The sequence below is a fragment of the Triturus cristatus genome, chromosome 7 (assembly GCF_964204655.1).
Source record: "Triturus cristatus chromosome 7, aTriCri1.1, whole genome shotgun sequence".
NCBI lineage: Eukaryota > Metazoa > Chordata > Amphibia > Caudata > Salamandridae > Triturus > Triturus cristatus.
The window spans coordinates 1,062,889,965-1,062,907,484 of NC_140590.1; the positions used below are offsets into that span (position 1 = coordinate 1,062,889,965).

At 39.6% G+C, this 17,520-nt stretch overlaps 1 protein-coding gene across 3 annotated transcripts in view; it reads left to right on the forward strand.

Moving 5' to 3' along the window:
* FGF1 (fibroblast growth factor 1) overlaps positions 1–17,520 on the forward strand; it is a 433,963-nt gene that overhangs the window by 54,843 nt on the left and 361,600 nt on the right. For 2 of the 3 annotated variants that reach the window (XR_014966683.1, XR_014966682.1), the window contains 2 exons: positions 10,485–10,743; positions 13,235–13,759. The exons of the other annotated variant lie outside the window; for it this stretch is intronic. The gene's annotated coding sequence lies outside the window, so the exon portion shown is untranslated. Of the gene's footprint in view, positions 1–10,484; positions 10,744–13,234; positions 13,760–17,520 lie in introns of those variants that run through there. 3 annotated transcript variants of the gene reach the window in all.

Sequence of the window (17,520 nt, forward strand, 5' to 3'; positions counted from 1 at the left end):
TGTGTCTATCCCTTGTTTCGGACCTTTTTTTTCTTCTCTCCTTTGGCGACTGGTGCTCTCTGGTTTCTGACTCAGCTGTGTGGAATCGTTCTCTGCACAGCGGCGAGGTGCTTGTGTTGCGAGGGTAGAGAGTATTTAGGATCTGCCCTACCGATCCTTTGTGCTTTGTTTCGTTTCTGGTTCTTACGCCAAATGGATTTCTTGCTTCCAGCTCTTCCACTGCTTTCCCTGTTCTCATGCCAATACTGCCTTGATTTTTGTGGCTCTTTTGGTAACCTTTTTTTGAGTTCTATCGGACGCTGTTCCCCTTGACCTGACACCAAGGACACGTAAACGAGTGTTGGAGCACACCAGAAAATAAGGATTCTTCTTTTTTTATTCTTTTTTGTGTGTTGTGGAAGAAATCCCTTTTCAATATTTGGTTTATTTCTTGTGGGTTTTTTCCACTATAGTGGTTTTTCCTGTATTCCTTTTTTTACCTCTGATCCCATGTTTTGGCCTATGGAAGGATTCCTCCCTCAGAACTACTTCAATAAGATTGGGATATTGACTTCTTCCTTGGTTGTTGGGAGTTTCACGTTGGACCTCTGGTGGGACTCTTATTCAGTGATTCAAGGGTGAACAGTGTTCATACTGATGTTGTATATAATATAGCAGTCTGCAGTTGATTTTTCGGTTATATTTTTCTGTGTTCTAACCTGTATATTTTCCTACTTTTAAAGACATTTGTGGAGTTCCCTGTCTTCCAAGACACTCCTGGGCATTCTGTTTTCCCTCCCATCAGAAGGGAGTGATCTACTGAGATCTATACATCTTTTTCTTGTTCCCTTGTTTACCTACCTTCCTCTGATGCATTTTCCGCTCATGTCTGTTAATGTATCAGCATGGAGGGTAAAGGCACAGGGTGAGTGGTAGGACTTTCTCCGTTCGCGCAGTATCTGGTTTTTAGGTGATTGGGAATCGGAACAAAATGTTTGATGATGAATAAAACATTCTCTAAATTATATAGCAGGCAACCCACAAGCATATATTTTGGAAGCCTGTAACTTTTACTGATTATGAACCTATAAACATGCTATTTCCCTTGAAGACTGTTGTTCTAAGGTTGCTAAAAAGGGTTCTTTCGAGGAGTAAGAAAATCTTTTTATGACAGAAAACCCCAACCACAACAGACATGAACTCTTAACATAGAATGTCTACCAGTATGGACAACATGTGACTCCTACACCTTGTAACCCTCATTGTCATATGCAACATTTCATGTACATTGATTTACACACTTGTATGATATTTCACTGTATCATGCGTGTGTGTGATGTAAAGTACTCTGACACCCTACATTGGGATGAATAAATCTATGAAAGAAATTTAATTTAAAAAATCTAAGTGACATTAAAATGTTTGCTATTAGTGTATTTACTCATATAGACAGATGCTCTGCATTTATATTTCTTGTATACAGGGGATTACCAAAATCACTCGCCTGCCTCCAAATCCTAGTTTCTCTAATGTACTTGTGCAGTGATAACAATCTGTTGCTGCCCTTGTTGCCATCCATTTTGTTAGCATCTAGATTTTAGGCTCCAAATAGCTCTCAGATAGGGTGATACTTGAACAGCTGATGGCAATTTAAATGAGGCCTTTGTTTTGGGCCCTGTTAGAAGTTAAAATAAGAAATCCCCAATTACCTGCAGATTGCTGCTTCAAACGGACTCACAATTATGATTACCTTTTTGTCATTTTGATATTGATAAATAACAATAAAAACCTTAAAGATCCGATGAAGCAACAGAAGTATTAGTCACATCATGAAACATGTGTTGGTATATGTTCTGTTCCAGCTTAATCTGTTTTAGTGTAGACTCGTGCAACAAACAAAAGTAAAAATAAAATGTATGTTTTTAATTCAGCGTTAAATCTGTTTATTGATGAAGGGCCTCAATCTTGTCTATTTTATCAAAATTATGTAGTACCTGAGAGTAGGCATTACAACCCTGAGGCTCCTTAGCCAGTCACTTTAGGGCTATTCTTCCTTAATTTCTTGGATTTCATTAAATACATTCAATAAATTAATGTTCATAAAGTTCCATCGTAGAGTGGTGAATTATAGTTATTGTTGTGTGTTGCTAGTGAGTTGAAAACAGTGTGTACTGAAGAGCACTAGTTATAATAATGTGAAGGTGGTGGATAAATTATACATTTTAAGCTATAACTGTAACTTTTAAATGTTTATTATTTGGGACCTTTAAGTTTGGTTTGAATAGAACGAAGAAATAAAGTGACAGTAATTTAAATATGGTGTGTACATTAGAAATGTATGGTATAACTATAACTTTACAATTTCTAATGTTTGTGTTATTTAACTTTGGTTCGTATAGAAAGAATAAATACAGTTGTCCTAATTCTAACTACATTTTAACCTTTGTTTTTTTCTTTGAATTTCAATCATTTTTTTCTTTTCAATAAAAATGTGTTTCAAATTGTAGAGTCCAGTGTCGTTTAGTGGAGTGCTGTTAGATGGAGTGTCATACGGTACAATGGAGGACAGTGTCGTAGAGTGGAGTAGAGTTGAATGGAGTAGAGTTGAGTAGCATATAGTGCAGTAAAGTGTCATACAGTGGAGTACTGTATCCTAGAGGACAGTAGCGTGGAGTTCAGTAGAGTGGAATGGCATAGTGTTGAGTCGAGTAAAGTGTCTTAAATTGGAGTGGGTTACAATGGAGTGTTGTGTCGTAACATGTTGAGAAATCTTGTAGAGTGGAGTGGAGTGTTGTACAGTGGAGTGTCCTCGGATAGAGTAGTGTGGAGTGCATGGAGATAGGGTGGAGTAGAGTCTTGTAGAGTGACATAGAGTGTATCACTGTCTTGAAGAGTGGAGCGAAGTTGCATAGAGGGGAGGAGAGAGCTGCAGAGTGAAGCGGTATAGAGTGGATTGTCAAATGGAGGAGTAGAGTGGATGTATAGTGGGGTAGAGTGAAGTGGAGTTGAGTAGAGTTCTGTAGGTTCGAGTGGAGTAAATTGTCAAAGAGTGGAGTTTTATGTTGTACAGCATATAGTGGGGTAGAGTGAAGTGGAGTCGAGTAGAGTTCTGTAGGTTCGAGTGGAGTAAATTGTCAAAGAGTGGAGTTTTATGTTGTACAGTAGAGTGACAAGGAGTGGAGTTAGTGGCCTGGGGTGGTATACAGAGGAGCAAAGTGTCATAGAGTGGTGTGGCGTTTCATTCAGTGGAATGGTCTGTCGTGTCGTACAGTCTTGAAAAGTGTCCTAGAGTGGAATACAGCGGAAGATTATAGAGTGGATTACAGTGTTATAGAATGGAGTAGTGTGGAGTTGAGTAGAGTGCACTACTGTGTGGTAGAAAAGAGTTAGATAGTGTGGAGTAAAATAAGTGTCATAGAGTTGTGTAGAGTGGAGTAGTGCACAGTGGAGTAATGTAGTGCAGTACAGTAGAGTGGAGTAGTGTGTCATAGAGTTGAGTAAAGTAAAGAGGGTTCGAGTGTCATAGTGGAGTAGAGTGTTGTACAGTGACAGAAATTAAACTAAAGTGGTGTAGACTGGCATTTACAGGAGTACATTGTTGTGCAGTGGAGTGCCACAGAGTATAGTGTGGTAGAGTGGAGGGGCATAGACTGTGGTTCAGTGGAGTACAGTGTTGTTGGGCAGAGTATAGTGGACTGCTGTGCTGTAGAGTTGTTTAGAATGGAGTGGTGCACACTGTAATAGCGTAGAGTGGAGTGGGGTAAAGTATAGTGGCATATTGTGCAGTGGCATACAGTGGCGTGGTGTAGAGTGGAGTAGCATACATGGTGTCCATTTTACCACCTACGGAAACCATATCTTCCTTTCAAACTTGAAATATTGGCTTATCTAACATATCTAAGTTTATTTCCTGTTCCAAACAACCAACGGCTCATGTAAGAATATTATTTAATATTGTGAATTAATTGTTTTCAATTTTAGTGGTACAGTGGTATTTCCTAAAAACTACTGTGGTGCTTCTGAGGCAGTCCGTAAATGTTTTAAAAAGAATATACACATGTTAAATGGCATATTCCTACCACTACTACCTTATGTGGGCTTTCTGAAGCTTACTTACAGTACATTTATAACCTCTCCATCTATATGTTTAATTTTAATATACAGCACACAGCCAAACCTCTCTTATTAATCCAACTAGATTGCCTGTCCACTGTGAGCTATCTGCCAGTTGCCAAGGATAATTTGTGATGTCATTGCTATGTACTGCGCTAGTACTGCAGTATTAATTAACAACAGATATCACTAAGTTGTTTGCCTTATCAAGTAACAATTACTAAACCAATTTTGTTGCCATGTAAAAAAGGATCATCTACATAGTATACTGTACATTCTTGTGAAATTTCATTTGAATCCGTACTGCTGTTTTGGCGCTACGTCAAATACAGTTTAGATCATCTGCCAATGTACAATGAGGACTAGTTCTGGAAAGCTTCAGGGAGATTCGTCAAACGGGTGCAAAGTTATTAAGGGGCAAAATATCAGACAAATTTCTATCTCTGACAACCCTAACTATAACTACACCACCGCCACTCTGTAATATACATATATATATATGTATAATGTGTTTTCCCAAAAAGCTCCTATATAGATGGTCCAGTAGAAGGCTGGGAGCCGAAACGCTTAGGGCATCATTAGGATGGCGGGCGGACTTTGTCCGCCCGCCATCCTTTCGTAGAAGGGGACTGCCCGCCATAGGTGCGGGGGTCCCGTGGGTGACATTGGGATGCGCCCGCCACACTGGCGGGCGCATCCTGCATTGTTGACATTGCGGCAGGCGGTGCTCCCAGCACCACACGCCGCAATGCCAAAAAGGCATTTTGTGCAGTTCCATGCACAACGAGGCAGGCACCGCGTGGTGCCTGCCATGTTGAGTATGGTACCCCCCATGTGCACCCCCCACCCCCCAGAATCCCTGGGGGCCTGATATGGGCCCCCAATGGTGAGAACCGCCTGCCTTTCCGTGGCGGCAACGAAAGGCAATACCCCGCATGCATCAAAATATGGATAGCGGTGTCTACCAGACACCGCCACCATATTAACTGCTTTTCCGCCTGGTAGGCAATCGGGCGGATTGCCTACCGGCGGAAAACCGGCGGACGGTCTTTCTGTCCGCCGGGCCCCCCCCCCCCCCCCCCCCCCGCCATGGAAATGTGGCGGGGGAAATTTCAATGCCGGCGGTGGTATTTTGGCGGGTGGATCGCCACCGCCATACGGGGGGTGGTGATCCTCCCGCTATCCTAATGACCCCCCTTAGACTGTCCATGAGATTGCACTATGCACTGTGGTGGTTAAAAGCATAAAATAAAAGAAGAAACATACTGATGTCTGTGGTGCCATGGGTTTCTGTTGGAAAGCGTAGATGAACCGCTGCTTAACTGGGGCTCTTCAGCTTAGCGCTTCCAACTTTCATCAACCCACTTGGGATTTTATATTTCATGATACAGAGCAACACAGCAACACCCACTTATTGTTTTGTAGAGACTGCTAATACCAGAATGCATTGCAGCATACGCCCATTGGGGTGGGAGCACAAGCCCACTGGGGCTGGACTCATTTAATAAATTAACTTGCCTGGCCAGTTCATGAGGCGGTCCTGATCAGTATCAATCCCTTGATGCAAAAAAGTCAAATTGTCAGCATCTCTCAGGACTCTTGATAGACGGGTCCTTGTAGCGCCCCTGGAAGACGCGAAAAATCATGAAGACGGCTACTTTTTTGCAAAGCAGTTCAAGGACACAGCAGGAAAATCAAAGGAACCTTTTATTCACAGGTTGAAAACATGGCATAATGCATTTTGGCTTCATAGCCTTCATCAGATGCCATATCAACTAGTTTTCACATCCTCCCTCCTTTATTTAGTTTACTCCGGCATTCCCATTGGTGGGAGAACAGCTGACCCTGCTCCAATTAGGGAGATTGCAGTCAAATGCCAGACTACAGCTCCCAGCATGAACATTGATGGTAAGTTCCGAACAGTGTCGAATTAAGCCCAAGTGAGCACTGAAACTGCCTTGTAAAGGGGGAGCCATGTAGTGGCTGGTGAATACCATTAAAGGATGTGTCCAAAGTTCCCTCGAGTCCCCAACGTCCAGCCCTAATTCCAGAACAAACCGGGCCGTGAGGCAAGCTAAAATTAGCTTGTGTATATATATATATATATATATATATATATATATATATATATATATATATATATATATATATATATATATATATATATATATATAATCTACTGGCGGTCGCCAGTAGATAGTTACAGTTAAGGCCTTTTTTCCATAGGAAATCTGCAACATTCTATTTGGAATAACGTTGGCGCCGGTGGACAAATCCTCGCAAAATTTTCCAAACTTTTGTCCAGCTCCACTCCGCTCCTACCCTGAAAGTTTTGCGGTGATCCGTCAAGCGGGGGCCGAGAAAAAAGGGGGGTCCCAAAACACGTTTTCCCCATGCAATTTCCCATAGGATCTGTTGTCGCAGCTACAGCCCGAACCGCTGAACGGAATGACACCAAATTTGGCAAAGAGGTAGTCCTCAGTTAGGACTCGTGCCTTTTGCATATATGGTGTGAATCTGTTCAGTAGTTCCTGAGAAAATTAGGGTAAAATAGTTAGTGATATCTATGGCCGGGGAGGATCCGCGGACCCTACCCGCACCGTAAGCGCACCCTCCCCGAACCGAGCGCGCACCCTCCCGATCGCGCGCTGAATGCTAATTGGCTGTCGAGTGTCTCTCTACATTCGAAACCAGGAACTGTTGGCAGCCATTTTCTGCCTCGGTCGAAACGAGGCTGAAGATGCAAGAGGAATAAATGTGTAAAAAATATAAAGGGGGCAGAGTGGAAATACTCTGACCCTCTAGAGGTGCTTAGGGGGTCCCAGAAGGACCCCCTGGGGCCCCCCTTTTTTAAAAAAAAAAACGCGTTGGGTGCACGGATTCTCTCGCGTTGGGTGCGCGGATCCAAAAACATGGAAAAAAATATATAAAATAAAGTTTTGCACATATAGTTAAAAAAATATTTTGAAAAATATAAAAAAATATGTTTGAAAAACCCATTAAGTTCAAATAATATTTTTTAATTTTTAAAAGAATTAATTAAAAAAATACATTTAAAAATGGTGATAAAAAAGTATTTAAAAAAAAATTTAATTAATGAAATGACACACTGAATTTGAAAAATATAGAAATCCAATCAAAATCATTAAACATGATATCTTCAGAGATAAGTTATAGATAGGAATTAGCATTTAAAAAACCTTTGAAATTCACTGAAAAAAAACATAGGTTTCAGGCCTGATATAGCTAGGAATTAGCATTTAAAAAACCTTTGAAATTCACTGAAAAAACCATAGGTTTCATGCACGTTATAGTTAGGAATTGGCATTTAAAAAACCTTTGAAATTCACTGAAAAAAACCATAGGTTTCAGGCATGTTATAGTTAGGAATTGGCATTTACAAAACCTTAGAAATTCACTGAAAAAACCATAGGTTTCAGGGGTGTTATAGTTAGCTGGACATTTCCCTCGTACAAAACCCTAGAAATTCCCCTGTTATAGTTAGTTCAGCTAACTATAACTTGCGCCCCCGCAATGCACTGCTGATGACGTCACATATTACATCACTCATGACATGGTCAGTGACATCACTGATGACATCACTGATGACATCTCAAATGACATCACTGATGACATCACTGATGACGTCATCCATGTGATAAATTAGTGCATCTTCTCACACCCTAATATAACCTTTGATACACCGACTCAAAATATCAGACGGCCATTTTGACAACCATAGATACTCCAATACCAATAACTACTCAACACACTCATTGACTTTTAGGTCTACATACATCTCCACTCACTCACCTGTACAGTCACTCATACTTACAGTCGCTCTGTGCATGTATACACCTATATAGACACTCACACACCGCCAATCATCCATTGAGGTACTGACACATCTAGTCAGTCATGCAAATAATTAATCACAGTAAAATTTACTCACCCATACAGTTAAAAACACTCAAGTAGACTTACTCATAAAAATACTAACACATTCTGTGTCTTCCTGCAGAAAAACAAACAGCACATGACACAGATATCCTTGCACTATGGCGCATACAGCCACTCCCAAAATCACACACTCTCACATATAGATAGTTATATACTCTTACACACATATGTTTCACATATGTAGTTACTGACACATTTACAACTGAGATGTACATTCAATCACTAACACACCCATACATACACTCACCCAACCATACAGTCCATCACAGATGCACTCTTAAAAACATGCACCCACTGAATCACCCACTCACACATCTAGTCACAGAGTCACACACACCCTACCCACACAAACACTCAGGCACCCATACAGATACTCAGACAACCAATCAATAACCCATATGGACACTCATATAGCTATTCACAAAACCATGCAGCCACTTATACACCAACACACAGACACATACAGACATTCACACAGTTTAGTCACTAGTCTGCAGTAAGATACATTTAATGACTCACTTATAGACTCAGTTACGCACCTAGAAAATCATCCATTCACACACTTGTACACCCACTTATTTTTCAACAGGCCTTTCCCTATATATATTAAACATAATAAAACTGTTCAGAAAAACATACTCAATGGATGATGTCATCAGTGATGTCATCAGTGATGTCATTTGAGATGTCATCAGTGATATCATCAGTGATGTCACTGACCATGTCATGAGTGATGTAATATGTGACGTCATCAGCAGTGCATTGCGGGGGCGTGAGTTATAGTTAGCTGAACTAACTATAACAGGGGAATTTCTAGGGTTTTGTACGAGGGAAATGTCCAGCTAACTATAACACCCCTGAAACCTATGGTTTTTTCAGTGTATATATATATATATATATATCAATCCAAATCCTTGTGATTCTTTTTGTCAAAGAAACCGAGCCCAAATCCATATGCGTGGTTCAAGAAAGAATTTATTTGTTACATGGCAAAACGCCTGACGCGTTTCGGAGCAGCCACTCCTTTGTCAATGGTCATTGAACGTTTGTTTTCTCAAAGTATAAATAAAGTGTTTCACATCACATAATAAATAACATAAAGGTAGGACTACTGCACCACATCAGGGTCCCAGCGAAAATAGCAGCCATTTTGGAGTGGTATTATAACTCATCATATACATTATGTTGCGCTGTTTTCTCATACAATATTACACCAAAACATTTCGTTTGGACAATAAAGTTCACATAATTTTCACATAATTCTCAACATTATTCGTGAAACATTTTGAAAGTTAACGCCCCAGTGGGCTGACATCATTTCAACCTGTTAGTTATATAATTTTCTTTTACTCCATATAAAAGATAAACCATTGTCAATTCTGCCCCAGTGGGCCTATATATCATAGATATCTTTGGCTTTTTTGCTTTCCTCCTCATCTTGTGATGATGGTGTCTTCGTCTCCTACAATATAAAAGCACAAATATATGATCAATGATCACTTACACATATTTAAAATACAAACTTATTCAGGGTTACACGGATCAGTTAACAATATCAACACATTGCATTTAGAATTTCGTTTGATGTTAAGTTTTTATCCTAGGTGGACAGACAGCTCCTCATCCTTGTTCAATCCTAACGGGTGCATAGTTTCGTATCTGATAATCATTTTTGATTCTAACCGTCTAAGTTCTTTGAGTCTGTTTCCCGCTCTTTCTGAGATTGGAATTCTCTCTAATGCACAATATTTCAATAGATTCACATTTTTATTGTGTTTCTCTTTAAAGTGTCGTGCTACCGGGTATTGCTTGTCCTCATTAATAATAGCCCTTCTATGCTCCAGAATACGCTTTTTAACTTGGTGAATCGTACTCCCAATATAAATTAATGGGCATGGACACATGAGGGCATATACACAGTAATCCGGTTTGCAGGTTAGATGTTTATTTATGATAAACGGTTTTTGATTTTTAGATAACTCAATTTGTTTGACATTAGTACTGTATTTACATGCTTTGCATGATCTACAGGTAAAAAATCCCTTTATCTGTTGGCTCTTAATCATTGTTTGTATGGAACTGCTACATAGCATATCACCTAACGATGTGCATTTCCTGAATGTAATTTGTGGATAGTCTCCCACATATTTTTTCAAAGTTTTATCTGTACTGAGAACATTCCAAAATTTCTTAAGGCATTGTTTAACTTCCCAATGTTGATTATAGTATGTGGTTATAAACCGTATAGGTAAATCCTTATCATCATCTTTACTTTTATTTTTCAATAGGTCCGTTCTGTTTATCAACTGAATTCTGTTGCATGCTTGATTTATTGTCTTATTCGAATATCCTCTTTCTCTAAACCGGGATATCATGTTTTCTTTCTCTTCCTTAAAATCAATATCCAAACTACAATTTTTTCTGGCTCTCAGTAAAATTGTGGTTGTAGCATCTGAGAATATTCAAGTGGAACATGAGTGGAGTAAAATCCAAAATTTTAAAGGAATTCGACCTAATGGCCATTGCGCGTCAAGGACTAGGAAGTCCGGGACCACAAGAGAACAAAGGTCGTGGTCGAGGCACCAGAGGAGGAAGAAGGCAAGGCGCAAGAAAGCCAGGGAAAGTGGATATTTTCGAAGGGATGAGAACACGAGGAAAATCAACCAGCAAGTAGCGGATCGATTGACTGTGGTAAATTTATCAGATTATTCACTTACTATTGATCAAATTAATGCTTTATCCCTTGGCTTAACATTCTGTCCCACTAAGAGATTTGACTACACACAAGGAAGAATAGATTTGTTCCATTTTACTAGAAAGTTGAGACTTAAAAAGTGGTATGAACATAAAAAAAGTTTACAATGTGCAGCAACGAATGAAGTTTCTAACTTAACTATTGCTGATTTGGAAACTTTACAAACCTTGCAAGAACTAGGGGGCAGTGATGAAGGTAATGTGAATGTACAGAACATTATGATTACCGAACAATTAACCTTGGACAGCAGCAGTGATAGCGGTTTTAAACCTAAATCTATTTTTTTACCGCAAATACACTGTGATGCTATTGAAATATTTGAGAAGGGAGTAAAGGATGAATTGAAAAAGCTGGGCAAAAGTAAAAACAATATAAGATGTAATCTTACCCCTGAACAGTATGTGGCACTGCAAGAATTACAAGAGAATAAATCGATTGTAATAAAGAAATCTGATAAAGGCGGAAATATTGTGGTGTGGCCCTTACAAATGTATTTAGATGAGGGGAATAGGCAGTTGAATGATGTGAACAAATATGTAAGATCTGATAGGATGTGCTATGAAGAAAGCAATGAACAATATAGAAATAATTTGGTTAAGTGGAAGGAAGAACAACTTTTAACCGAGGATGAATTTAGATTTCTATACTGTGAACATCCGAAACTGCCAGTAATGTATCTTTTGCCTAAGCTTCATAAGGATGACAAAAAACCTCCTGGAAGACCTATTGTTTCCTCTAAGGGAAGTTTATATGAGAACACTTCCAAATACATAGATTTCTTTTTAAGATCTAATGTTCAATCTTTACCTGCATATGTACGTGACACAGGTGATTTTCTCAGGTTGATTGAGAATATTGTATGGGAACAGGACATGCTTTTAATGACATTAGATGTGAACAGCCTCTATACGTGCATCCCGCATGAATTGGGTATAGAGGCTAGTCAGTATTTCTTGAAATCACGTGAGTTGCTTTATTATAAACACACTGAAATGTTGCTCTGTTTGATGAAAGCATGTTTAATGAATAATTTTTTTCTATTCAATCATGTTATCTTCCGCCAAACCCAGGGAACGGCGATGGGAACCTGCTTCGCCCCCAGCTATGCGGGTTTGTACCTTGGCTGGTGGGAGGAGCAGGTGGCGAGGAAAATCAACGCCTTTACCCAACACGTCGTTCTCTGGGCAAGATACATCGATGATGTTTTTTGTATCTGGAGGGATTCGGAAACTGAAGCTGTAAAGTTTGTGGAATCTTTAAATGATAATGACTTTAATCTGAAGTTCACAAGTACAATCCATGATAGGAAGATTGAATTTCTAGATGTTGAATTAAGAGTCGATGATAACAAATTAGAGAGTAGACTGTTTCGAAAGAAAACCTCTGGTAACAGTCTACTACATGCAGATAGTTGCCACCCAAAAAATTTGATCAATAGTATCCCGTACGGTGAACTATTGAGAGCCAGAAGAAATTGTAGTTTGGATATTAATTTTAAGGAAGAGAAAGAAAACATGATATCCCGGTTTAGAGAAAGAGGATATTCGAATAAGACAATAAATCAAGCATGCAACAGACCTCAGTTGATAAACATAACGGACCTATTGAAAATTAAAAGTAAAGATGATGATAAGGATTTACCTATACGGTTTATAACCACATACAATAATCAACATTGGGTAGTTAAACGATGCCTTAAGAAATTTTGGAATGTTCTCAGTACAGATAAAACTTTGAAAAAATATGTGGGAGACTCTCCACAAATTACATTCAGGAAATGCACATCGTTAGGTGATATGCTATGTAGCAGTTCCATACAAACAATGATTAAGAGCCAACAGATAAAGACATTTTTTACCTGTAGATCATGCAAAGCATGTAAATACAGTACTAATGTCAAACAAATTGAGTTATCTAAAAATCAAAAACCGTTTATCATAAATAAACATCTAACCTGCAAATCGGATTACTGTGTATATGCCCTCATGTGTCCATGCCCATTAATTTATATTGGGAGTACGATTCACCAAGTTAAAAAGCGTATTCTGGAGCATAGAAGGGCTATTATCAATGAGGACAAGCAATACCCGGTAGCACAACACTTTAAAGAGAAACACAATAAAAATGTGAATCTATTGAAATATTGTGCATTAGAGAGAATTCCAATCTCAGAAAGAGGGGGAAACAGACTCAAAGAACTTAGACGGTTAGAATAAAAAATGATTATCAGATACGAAACTATGCACCCGTTAGGATTGAACAAGGATGAGGAGCTGTCTGTCCACCTAGGATAAAAACTTAACATCAAACGAAATTCTAAATGCAATGTGTTGATATTGTTAAATGATCCGTGTAACCCTGAATAAGTTTGTATTTTAAATATGTGTAAGTGATCATTGATCATATATTTGTGCTTTTATATTGTAGGAGACGAAGACACCATCATCACAAGATGAGGATGAAAGCAAAAAAGCCAAAGATATCTATGATATATAGGCCCACTGGGGCAGAATTGACAATGGTTTATCTTTTATATGGAGTAAAAGAAAATTATATAACTAACAGGTTGAAATGATGTAAGCGTGGGATATTGAATGTCAGCCTACTGGGGCGTTAACTTTCAAAATGTTTCACGAATAATGTTGAGAATTATGTGAAAATTATGTGAACTTTATTGTCCAAACGAAATGTTTTGGTGTAATATTGTATGAGAAAACAGCGCGACATAATGTATATGATGAGTTATAATACCACTTCAAAATGGCTGCTATTTTCGCTGGGACCCTGATGTGGTGTAGTAGTCCTACCTTTATGTTCTTTATTATGTGATGTGAAACACTTTATTTATACTTTGAGAAAACAAACGTTCAATGACCCGTGACAATGGAGCGGCTGCTCCGAAACGCGTCAGGCGTTTTGCCATGTAACAAATAAATTCTTTCTTGAACCACACATATGGATTTGGGCTCGGTTTCTTTGACAAAAAGAATCACAAGGATTTGGATTGATGTAACGAGGTTCGCTACCTCACCGGAGCCCGCCGCCAGTAAAGAGGCAGAGAAATCGCGAGTGAACTTTGGATATATATATATATATATATATATATTCACTGAAAAAACCATAGGTTTCACACATGTTATAGTTAGCGGAAATTTTACTGATAAAAAACCAATGAAATTCCCCCGTTATAGTTAGTGCAGGCAACTATAACTCACGCGACCGCAATCCTCTGCTGATGCTAATACTGTATTTAGACACTTATTTGCCCATGTCTTCTTCCATACATTTTTAGCTATACATATATTACAAATATTTTTTTTTCATAAAGACACATATGTCATCAGCAGAAGATTCCGGTCGCGTGAGTTATAGTTGCCTGCACTAACTATAACGGGGGAATTTCATTGGTTTTTTATCAGTAAAATTTCCGCTAACTATAACATGTGTGAAACCTATGGTTTTTTCAGTGAATTTGCAAGGTTTTTTAAATGCTAATTCCTAACTATAACGTGTGTGAAACCTATGGTTTTTTCAGTGAATTTGTACGGTTTTTTGAATGCTAAGTTACTTTACGCCATTCATAGCGTGCGCGCCCACTTAACGCAGTTCGTTCCGTGCGCGCACGGTGCGCTTCGCGCACCGTGCGCGCACAGTGAGCACGCGGTGCGCTTCGCGCACCGCGCGCCCACTTTACGCAGTTAGTGCCGTGCACGCACGGTGGGCACGCGGTGCGATGACAAAGCAAGAAAGCACGTCAACAAATCTGTTTCTGCTTTCCTCCGTGACTATGGTATGGGTGCCATTTACCACAACAACTTGCGTTATGACATGCAAGACATTTATAGAGGAGATGGTGTGCACTTCAATGATGAAGGGAACAGAGTCTTCCTCTTGAACCTTAGACTCTGCATCGGTACTTACTTGTAGGTACCACTAAAAAATCATTTCATAAACACAACGGCTCTTTTTAGAGCCCCCTAATATCTAAACACTTAAATCTGATTTTCATTTTTTTTTTTTTTCCTACCGTACGCTTACCGTACGCGTACCCCGTGATTTTTTTTAAAATCAATAAATGTTTTCTTTGTACTTTTCTGTCCTTCTTTGACCCCCTTACAAATGTTAGGGGGTCTGTAACTCTCCTCATTGCCCCCTTTCCTTGTTTTCACTCTTTTTTTTCAGAGTGAAATACACAAAATGGCGGCCGCCGCTTCCTGGTTTCGGCCGATTCGAATGTTTACTAAGATCTAAGAGCCAATCAGAATCGCGCTCGCGCACGCCACCGTACGCTTACCGTAAGCGTACGGTAAGCGTACCGTAAGCGGGCTCAGATATATATATTGATTTAAAGGCTATTTTCTCAGAATCTACTGAACAGATTTACACCAAACCTACAAAAGGCACTTCCTTGACCTAGGGACTACCTCTCTGCCAAATTTTGAGTAATTCTGTTCAGCCGTTCGGGCTGTAGCTCGTTCTAAAGGTCCTATGGAAAAATGCATGGGAAAAACGCGTTTTGGGACCCCCCTTTTATCTCAGCCCCCGCTTGACGGATCCCCCCGAGACTTTCAGGGTAGGAGCGGAGCGTAGCGCCCCACCTATTTTGAGAAATTCGCGAGGATTCGTCGACCGGCGCCAAAGTTATTCAAAATAGAATGTTGAGGTTTTCCTATGGAAACGTGGTCCTAACTATAACTACCTACTGGCGACCGCCAGTAGGTAATATATATATATATATATATATATATTCACTGAAAAAACCATAGGTTTCAGGCACGTTATAGTTAGGAATTAGCATTAAAAAAACCTTAGAAATTCACTAAAAAAAACATAGGTTTCAGGGGCGTTATAGTTGGCTGGACTTTTCACTCGTACAAAACCATTGAAATTCCCCCGTTATAGTTAGTTCAGCTAACTATAACTCGCGCGCCCGCAATGCACTGCTGATGATGTCACATATTACATCACTCATGACATGGTCAGTGACATCACTCATGACATCACTCATGACATCACTCATGACATCACTGATGACATCATCCAGTGAATGTGTGTTTTTCTGAAAATTACATATGCTTTATATATGTATATCTCAAGGTCGATGGAAGAATAAATGGGTATATAAGTGTCTAAATGGATGATTTGTTTTTGAAAAATTGATTGTATAACTGACTGATTAAGTGTATCTTAGTGAATACATGGCTTAGTGAGTAATGTTTAAATATGTAAATATCTGTATCAGTCTCTCACTTTGTGTATAAGTGGCTGCATGGGTTGGTGAGTAGCTACATGAGTGTCTATATAGGTTATTAGTTGTTTTTTTGAGTATCAGTATGAGTGTCTGAGTGTCTGTATGGTTCGGTGGAGGGTATTGCGTAGTGCATAGGTGCATGAATGAGTGACTCACTGTTTGTATGTGTTGAAGACAGCATGTGTGCAGGACTGTATGGGTGGATGAGTGTGTGCACGGGTGTGTTAGTGAGTGAATTACTGTCTCAATAGTGTCTTTATGAGTAACTACATATGTTTTAAACTAGTATATGTGACTATTGGTGTATATAAGTGAGTATATGTGAGAGTGAGAGATTGAAAGAGTTCCTGTATGAATAAGTATGTGTTTCTATAAGTGATTGTTTAAAAGACTAAGTATGTGTAAGTTTTTGTAGAAGTAAGTGTGGTGGTGTGTGTATAACTGTATATGCAAGTAAATGGATGTTTGATTCTTTATTAGCATGAGTGACTATGTGTGTGAGTAACTCTATGGATGAGTGGCGCAAAGGTAATTAATTAATCAAGCACAATATAACAAAAGAATAATGGAGCTTACTTAAAGTCAGCAATGTATGCGCATCATGGACTTCAAGTCCCATAAAGCTTCAGATGGACTGTGCACTAAGCAAACGCCCACTGAGGGGCTTGAATTAAATAAAAGGAACCGGATATGAAAATAATGTGTGCATCCATTTTCTTTTGTGCAGCCCACGATGAAGGGGCATGGACACCCTGAAACGCGTCAGCACTTTTAAAGACTTGTGGAGTGTGAAGGCAGGCTTCAAATCAGAGCCGGATGGCGGAACGTCTGTCGAGTGCTCTCGGAATGCTTCAGGGCAATTGTTGGTTCATATCTGCACACGGCAGCCCGGCCGTGCCGAGAGACACCATCGCCTGCAGGCAGTAAAACGTGACTTCCAGCGGGGCGAGGCTTGAGTCTCCAACTATGTGGGATTCTTTGGCACAGCGTTCCTTGTCAAAAAACCTGTCTGAGCGCAAAGCAACCTACTCAAGGTAATTAATTAATCAAGCACAATATAACAAAAGAATAATGGAACTTACTTAAAGTCAGCAGTGTATGCGCATTATGGACTTCAAGTCCCATAAAGCTTCAGATGGACTGTGCACTAAGCAAACGCCCACTGAGGGGCTTGAATTAAATAAAAGGAACCGGATATGAAAATAATGCGTGCATCCATTTTCTTTTGTGCAGCCCAAGATGAAGGGGCATGGAAGCCCTGAAACGCGTCGGCACTTTTAAAGAATTGTGGAGTGTGAAGGCAGGCTTCAAATCAGAGCCGGATGGCGGAACGTCGGTCGAGTGCTCTCGGAATGCTTCAGGGCAATTGTTGGTTCATATATATATGGAAAATAAATATCTGAAAAGCTTGCTGAGAGTTCCGCCTAGCTCACCTACTTTCAGCATTCACGAGGAGTTGGGG